Here is a 9,247-nt window from a genome sequence, read left to right as displayed (position 1 = left end):
CAGGCTAATGCTTTTTAGAGAACTCCTTGTGGGTCAGGAAAAGCAGGACTTCTCCCCTGGCCGCTCAAGGAAGCCTTTGGCCTCCTTTTTGCTTATCGTGCCTCCCTTTGCCGCTGTGCCCCCCCCCCCACTGCACTACCAAACCCCGTTTCTCGAGCTTCCTAATGAGCTCTGACTAATGTCACTTTTACTGATACCAGTTTTTCATTCCCAGTTTCCTTTTAAACTGAATTCAAATTCTCAAACTTACAACATTGAGATTTGAACTCACGCTTTCTTAATTATTAGTCTAGGCCTCTAGATTACTAATCTTGTAATGTGAGAAATCATGGCTTGGAGGAAATAACGAGACCAAAAAGTCTCATCAGACTGGTGTTAGTATTGAAGATCCATTCCAGGGTACAATAGCTAAAGCGGCTTGAAGAGCATGAACATAAATAACTGCTAACACGCAGCACCAAACATCTGAAGGCCAAGAATGGCCTGTCTGACTCCAACCTTGGGAGGATGTGAAGACGAGGGTTTCATCCAAGAGTTGAGACAAAGAACCCGACATATCTTGGGTTAAATGATCCTGTCCATATCCTACACACGGCCCATTCCTAAAAAGAGAATAAAAGAAAGACCCAGAAGGTGTTTCAGAGCAAATGGTGAAGATAAGAACTGTTCGTACCACAAGTCGTCTGTCCGATCGGGACCAATAACAACTACTTATCACGGTCATATGTTTACTAAGTCTATCCTGATTGTGTGTTGTGTTTGACTATATTTGAACTATCGGTTCTTTAATGAATTGCCTTGTAACTCCTAAGACCCTTTGGGTATCTGTGAGTGACCAGTGATCCTATTCTTACAGTAACACAGTCACTACACAACTGTGCCCTACACTCAAATTATCCAGATTCTTTCAAACAGTAGTCCAAAAACAAAATTGTCAGAACTGCGAAAATGGCATAGCAGATGGACCTGTGCAGTAAGAATGATTACTAAAAGACATTTACACATGGAAATCTAATTACGACCCGAATCTGTATCAGGTGATATCTGGTGCAGGATTTCTGAAAGGAAATATCATACTATACCATAGTGACAATGTGAGCTGAATCTGTCACTTCCTGCCTGTTTGGCATTGAATTCACTGGTGCTGATTTCCCTGGGGCTCACGGTAAGGAATGCACTAGAAGTGTGGCCACTTCATTATGCAACAATTTCCCGTTGGGGCGGATCAGAATATAATGGGTATTGGGGGGGATGGGCATTGAGGCCCCCAATTGGGCCCAGTCATGAGCTCGCAGGAAGTTGTAATGCTTTTGCAGACTTGTGCATCTTGGGGCTTTGGGAGATCCTGTAATGGCAATGCAGTTCACTGAGGCAAAATTAATCTTGTAAGCCGAGTATTTTCTGCGACAGGTCAGAGAGTGTCAGTGGTGTAAGAATATCGATATGTTTTTACATGATTTTCATTTCTAACAAAGTAATGGAGACTGAATTGGTTTAAATCACGTTCTCTACAAGCTTGTTCTTTCCCCTCAATGATGCTTATAAGATAAGCTGTTGAAGCACAGGTTTTTCATCGCAGCAGGGTTAGTGCAAGGACAGGCAGTATAAAACGTAATGTGCTGCGACGAGAAGAGCTGCAATTATGTAGAGCCTTGGTGAGACCATGCCTGGGGGCTGAAATTGCCCTCTGCCTGAAACGGGGTGCCGCGCACGGCATTTGAATGGATTTTACCGCTCAGGTCACCTCTTGAGCGAAATTCCGCTCTTTGTTGGGTTTTTGTCCTTGCATCCTGAACTCAATCATAATGGGGGCGGTGACAACACCCGAGGGGCAGATACGGGGCGGTGACAGGGACTGAGGGGCGGAAGTTGGGTGCGGAGCGGTGTCAACACGGCTCTCTCCTTCACTTAAAGGGGAGAGCCTCCGCAATTTTTAAACTTCGGGCCACTGGGGCACCAGAGAGGGTTTCGGCCGGGCCAACGGCCTGGTGCCCAAGAGTGGGTGCCGGACTGCCTGTTGGTGGCCCGGTAACTGTCGAGTTGACGTGGCAGTCGGCCGACAAAAAAAAAACATGGCGGCAGTGGCAGTGCGCCCTCCACTTTAAGGGAAGCCGTACCACCGCTGCAGAAGGCCACAGCCTCACTGGACCGCCGGGTCAAAACAGGTTTGGGCACCACCAGGCGGGCCGAAGATTTTCAGAGGGGAATGTCGCTGTTGTGGGGCGCCGGTGGGGTTAGCTCGACGGATCGCATGGTGATGACGCGCTTACTACGGATCAGCAGCAGCGGAGCGGTAGGGTGGGGTTCGGAGCACCGCCGGGAAACCTCGGGAGGACAATTGGGCTAGCGACGGCCTTTCCACGTAAAGTCGGCGGTCACTCCACTCCGCAGCGTGGCTGCCAATTTGCGGCGGCAGCAGGCCTTAAGGAGAGGGGCAATTTCGGCGCCCAATACTTTGGTAGTTGTGTGCACTTCATTGTATTTCTGTTAAGATCTTGTCCCTGGCTATGTCATAAGATCATGGGCCTTTTTTAAAAGAGCTTTTAACGAGATCAAAATGCGCATATGCATGTTAAAATTGGTAGCAGAATTTCTCAAGCTATAACACCCCAAATGCTGTTAATTTTCAATTCCAAGGATGTGTTATTGAAGGCAGTCCTCTTTGGTGCAGTCCTTATTGCACGCATGATGCTGTCAAATTGGTTGCCCTCGGCAGCTGAACAATTTCAAAAATCTCTCCTTTGAGGGCGTAGCAGCAACCCTTTAAGAGCTCCTGGGCCACGCAATTTTGTGACTTGCAGCCAAACTACTTCTAGGCCTGACTCCCTGTGCACATTTTCCAGGCATGGAGAGTGTATTCCAATGAAGGAGCAGGCTATGAGTGAACACAATCCCCATTTTGCTGGAATCTGAAGAGCGGGTATCTACTCCACTGACCTGGCTGTGTATCCTGTTTACATGTCGCTCCCAAAGCCCCATGGCAGGCACATACATGGTCCACAAAGCTTGGACACACCTACTCTAGACCAGTCAGGATATTGGAGAATTATGTTCGAAAGCTCTTCAACGTCTCTAGCAGTTTATGACATCATTTGATTGTGTGGCACTCACACAGCACACTCCTCAGTATTTATTTTCCCATGGCATTTAGAAATACTATTAATGGTCAGTTTTCTCCCCCTTTTAATCAGTGAGAGCGTTTGGTTTAACAGTTACACTTCTTGTTAAGCAAGTCACCGTATGGTGACACATGTAATGTAACTTGATGAACGTACCACAATGTATCCTGGATTGTATGAATCGTACCTTGAAATGTAAAGTAAAGAAATGTATTGAACGGAACTGCGGTCAGCATCTAAATGTAATGTATGGAATTGCTGACCGCATCCAAATGTACTGAACTGCTTTCGAATGTATTGTGCAAATTTTTATATGAATAAAGTATATTTTGAAAAAAAAATAATATTCCTGCACTAAATTCTGGTGAAAAGTTTTGTTGATTTGCGTACGAGTAAAGAAAGAAATAGCTTGCATTTATATTACTGCTTTCACGTCCTCGGGATATCCCGCAAATGCTTCACAGCATCTGAAGTACTTTTAAAGTGTACTCACTGTTCTAAAGTAGGGACACATAGCAGCAAGGTCCGACAAACAGCTATGAGATAACTGACCCAATAAACTGTTTTCGTGGTGTGTGTTTATAGATAAATGTAGGCCAGGATACCAGGAAAATTCCTTTGCTCTTCAGTTAGTGCCATGGGATCTTTTACATCCATGTGAGAAGGCAAAGAGCGAGGTCTCTGTTTAACTTCTCACCTAACAGACAATGGACCGGATTTTCCGGGATCTATGACAGCGTACACACAGCGTAAGTGCCCCGCATGTTCCGGGCTTTCCCGTGCAATGTGCGTGCACGAAAACCCAGAACTTGCGATCTGTCAACTTTCAGCTTCACAGATCGTACGAGTCCAAAGGAAACGGACATTCACTGGCGCAGGGTTGGAATATTTGCCCGACTACTACCCAGCGAAAGCCCACGGAACTCTTACACCTGGTTAAAGCAGGCACAAGGTCTTTTTTTACCAGTGTAAGGTTTTAAATAAATATTAACATCATTTTTTAAAAAATGATTTGAACATTCAAAAAGCTTTAAAATTAGGTTAGATTATTTTTGTCCCCTTTAAAAATGTTAATTTATTTTTCAAAAATTTTAATTTCTGTTTGAAATGTTTAATTATATTGTACTTCAATTAATTTTAAACATTTGATGATTTATTTTGAGTAAGGTTGTACGAAAATGGATTTATTATGTGATTCCTATTATGCTCATGGGAATTCCATACGTAAATGGAATCTCCATAAGCATACTGGGAATCTCCTTTTTGATTGGTTGGGCCCAGCCCATGTGATCCCAGGGACGATTGCGAACCGCCTGCACTCCTGGGATACATGGGCCTTTACACAGGCCTATACCTGTAGGCGCAGGAGCGCAAGTCTTGGCAGGTCCGGGGGCATCATAGGTACGGATTATACTTGCGGTTCTGAGGCCTCCGACCGCAATTTCAGGTCCAGTATATCCAGCAGTGCAGCACTCCCTCAGCACTACACTGGAGCATGGTTCTAGATTATATGCTCAAGTCTCTGGAGTGGGGCTTGAACCCACAACCCTCTGACTCAGAGGAAAGAGTGCTACTACTGACTCAAGTTTGACACACGAGTTGTTGGATATCTTACTGCCGCCTGCTCCTAATGCGACATCTTCAAGACATAGGACAAGGGAAGAAAGGAACTCCACTCATTTTTCGTTGATTAACTGAACACGGTGAAGGGTTCACAAAAGAAAATAAATGTGTAAAATTGTATGAAATGTTTTCCTTTCTTATTTCACGCTTATCTAAGTTATCCCAATGGTTTTAACAATGCAACTATTACCATTTCCTCTGGAGATTTTTGAATTCTGGAAGATGTTGTTATTGGACAATTTTTGATTGCAATAACTGGCGAGTGCATTTTACTCTGCTTTATTTATTTAGCCATCACTTCATTTTGGACATTGCAAGATATTCAGGTGCAAAGGATGAACCACCGAAAACACAAAATGAAAACGAAATTCAGTAATGACTTTGAAAGCCCCGTGATGAACAAAATATTTCTTTAATTCTGTACCAATTGATAACTTAGCTCAATTACAATTCATGATTTAACCTGAAATATATAATTTGGTAAAACTGTGTTTTTTTTACCGATCGACAGGTCAGGGGTATATGGGGCAACCTGTACAATTTCCACTGTCCACCTCAGCAACACTGGCGTAAATTGTTCATTCTGAGGCATACGTAAGGTTACATTTTTGTCAGGTGGAATGTAAGATGTCCCATCATGTTCCATCAAGGTAACACAGCAGGTCGAGCATATTAGGCACAGCTATTTGGGAATGAGAGAAGACACGTGTCTAAAGTGACTGCAGTTGAACAATGAAGCTACGATAGAGCTGTGCCATCTACTTCAGCATCACCACCAAGCAGCATGGCATATCAGCGTGGCACTGAGAGTGACTGAATGTTTTTATGCATTGGCTTCGTTCCAGGCTAACTCTGTGGATACCGATAGTGTTTACCAGTTTGCCGTCCACAGTTAGATGTGTGACCTCCTTGGTACAATATTCAGCAGGATCAATGATTTCATCAATTTCTCTATTGACCCACCAGAGCAACATGAAAGGGAAAGAGAATTCTACTGGTCTGCTGGTGTTCCTAGAGTTGAGGAGGCTATTGAATGCACCCGTGTCACCATTTGTGCCTCTTAAGGAGGTGACACAACTCTGTCACTACATGTACCAAACAACATTCTATTCTCTCAATGTCTAGCTAGCATGTGATCACCAGAACACAATATGCAGATGAAGGCTTGCCCGAAAGCTCTCGCAATGCATGTGGTACTGCACTGGCTGCCAGAGCCACCTGTGCATTCATATCTCATGCCTTTTAATACAGGCATCAGTGACACTTTTATTTGAAGTACGATGAAGCGTAGAGTAGTGCCCTAAGTGGAGGAAGAGCATCCGGGAGGGCGCTGAGCTCCTCGAGTCTCGTCGCCGAGAGCATGCAGAAATCAAACGCAGGCAGCGGAAAGAGCAAACCAGTCCCACCCACCCCTTCCCTCAACGATGATTTGTCCCACCTGTGACAGAGACTGTGGTTCTCGTATTAGACTGTACAGCCACAATAAGAACTTATGTTAAGAGTGGAAGCAAGTCTTCCTCGATTCCGAGGGACTGCCTATGATGATGAGTGTCTCCAGGGAGAACATGGCCACACTCTGCTCCCAAAGCTCCCCATGTGCCTACTGTGGACAGAAGCCTTGTACAGGTACAGTGAAACTCTTGCTACAATGGGGATGATTAGCAAACACTGCATTGGTATCTCGAAGTAGCAGGTCTGGACCAGTTGCCACTCTCTGTGGAGAAAGACATTCTCCCTCTCATCACTTCCAAGTCCTCATTGACCCCTGTGACTGCTGTCTGATACAGATTCTGCAATAAGGCACCTGATCCATTCCACTTGAAAGAATATCTAGTGAGCGATCATGCAATTCAAATTTTCAGAGACTCTTTCTGCACACCGTGAATGTTACAGCTTTGATGGGGAAAAGTATTTTACTCATTAAGGCAACCGGTTGAAGATGGAAGGATGTTCTGTGAAATTCAGAGGTCATTTAAACTGATAGAATTTTATCAAAATATTGTTATTACCTATCTTCTCCACCAGATGTTGAGACCATTATTCATCGACTGAATCTATGAAATCTGCACTGACGCACATTATACAAGATACTCTAACCCTGTGCATTGAACATTAGCGATGTACATCCTAATGTACATCCAGTACTCTTAGACATGTCTCATTAGGTTTGTATAGGGGATCAAGGGGTATGGCGAGAAAGCAGGAATGGGGTACTGAAGTTGAATGTTCAGCCATGAACTCATTGAATGGCGGTGCAGGCTAGAAGGGCTGAATGGCCTACTCCTGCACCTATTTTCTATGTTTCCTATTTTCTATGTTTAAATCACTCCAAATATTTCATTGAAGATATCATTTAAGATCATCCAATATATGTCACTTATATGAAATATTATTGTAAATAATTTAGCAAATTAACTTGTTTAAGATTCTCAAATGCTTGTCATTCATATCCTTGAAAGTTAATTGATCGAACATACTTCACATTCTTTAACGTTAGATGAATATTATTCAGTACCAAGTTATAGAACTAAGAAACAGTTTCATTCATAAAGATGTTGTGTTACTTATTTCCTCAAGATCCCTGAAATTAATGCAACACTTGTCTGTCTATTTCACCTTAGAACTCACAACCCGTTCTCCCCTTGTTTCAATCAGCCTTATGAAGTGAAAATACAATGTCTGTAATTTAATTTTCCACTTCATTACCTTAGGACCTGTGCTGCTGGAACCGTGCATTGGCATCTAGAAGATAAGAATATAAGAATTAGGAGCAGGAGTTAGCCATTCAGCCCCTCGAGCTTGCTTTACCATTCAATAAGATCATGGCTGATCTTCTAACTCAACTCCACTTGCCTGCACAGTCGCCATATCATTTGATTCCCTTAATATCCAAAAATCTATCGATCTCTGTCTTGAATACACTCAACTTCTGAGCCTCCACAGCCTTCTGGGGTAGAGAATTCCAAACATTCGTCACCCTCTGCGTGAAGAAAGTTCTCGTCAGCTCATCCTAAATGGACAACCTCTTATTCTGAGGCTGTGACCCTTGATTCTAGACTCACCAGATAGGGGAAACATCCTCCCTGCATCTACCTTGTCAAGCCCTGTAAGTTTCAATGAGATAAACACTAGGGAATATAGAACAAGTCTACTCAATCTCTCCTCATAGCACAATCCCCCCATCCCAGGAATCAGTCCAGTGAACCTTTGTTGCGATCCCCCTATGCCAAGTATATCCTTCCTTAGGTAAGGAGACCAAAACTGCACACAATACTCCAGGTGTGGTCTCACCAGGTTCCTATGTAATTGCAGTAAGATGATTTTACTTTTATACTCAAATCCTCTTTTAATAAAGACCAACATGCAATTTGCTTTCCTATTTGCTTCCTTTACCAGCCATACCATGCTGCATCTGGTTAAGGGACCTGGTTAAAGTTGAATGATGACGTACTGCAGTTATATAGATATTTGGCTAGTTTTACTTGATTACATGTTGGGAGGGGGTGGAGGTTGCAGCAAAAGGAGTTGTTTTGCTCAGTTTTAGCTGTGCCTGGTCTTTTAAATCCAGTCATTGTATTTAAGCAGTCTAAACACTACATCAAGAACATAAGAACATAAGAATTACGAACAGGAGTAGGCCATCTAGCCCCTCGAGCCTGCTCCGCCATTCAACAAGATCATGGCTGATCTGGCCGTGGACTCAGCTCCACTTACCCACCCGCTCCCCGTAACCCTTAATTCCCTTATTGGTTAAAAATCTATCTATCTGTGACTTGAATACATTCAATGAGATAGCCTCAACTGCTTCCTTGGGCAGAGAATTCCACAGATTCACAACCCTCTGGGAGAAGAAATTCCTTCTCAACTCGGTTTGAAATTGGCTCCCCCGTATTTTGAGGCAGTGTCCCCTAGTTCTAGTCTCCCCGGCCAGTGTAATCAACCTCTCTGCCTCTATCTTGTCTATCCCTTTCATTATTTAAATGTTTCTATAAGATCACCCCTCATCCTTCTGAACTCCAACGAGTAAAGACCCAGTCTACTCAATCTATCATTATAAGGTAACTCCCTCATCTCCGGAATCAGCCTAGTGAATCGTCTCTGTACCCCCTCCAAAGCTAGTATATCCTTCCTTAAGTAAGGTGACCAAAACTGCACGCAGTACTCCAGGTGCGGCCTCACCAATACCCTGTACAGTTGCAGCAGGACCTCCCTGCTTTTGTACTCCATCCCTCTCGCAATGAAGGCCAACATTCCATTCGCCTTCCTGATTACCTGCTGCACCTGCAAAGTAACTTTTTGGGATTCATGCACAACGACCCCCAGGTCCTTCTGCACCACAGCATGTTGTAATTTCTCCCCATTCAAATAATATTCCCTTTTACGTTTTTTTTTCCCAAGGTGGATGACCTCACACTTTCCGACATTGTATTCCATCTGCCAAACCTTAGCCCATTCGCTTAACCTATCTAAATCTCTTTGCAGGCTCTCTGTGTCCTCTACACAAC

The sequence above is a fragment of the Pristiophorus japonicus genome, chromosome 17, assembly GCF_044704955.1.
Source record: "Pristiophorus japonicus isolate sPriJap1 chromosome 17, sPriJap1.hap1, whole genome shotgun sequence".
NCBI classification, from domain to species: Eukaryota; Metazoa; Chordata; class Chondrichthyes; family Pristiophoridae; genus Pristiophorus; species Pristiophorus japonicus.
The sequence above is the reverse complement of the archived record's forward strand: the minus strand, read 5'-3'. Positions refer to the sequence as shown.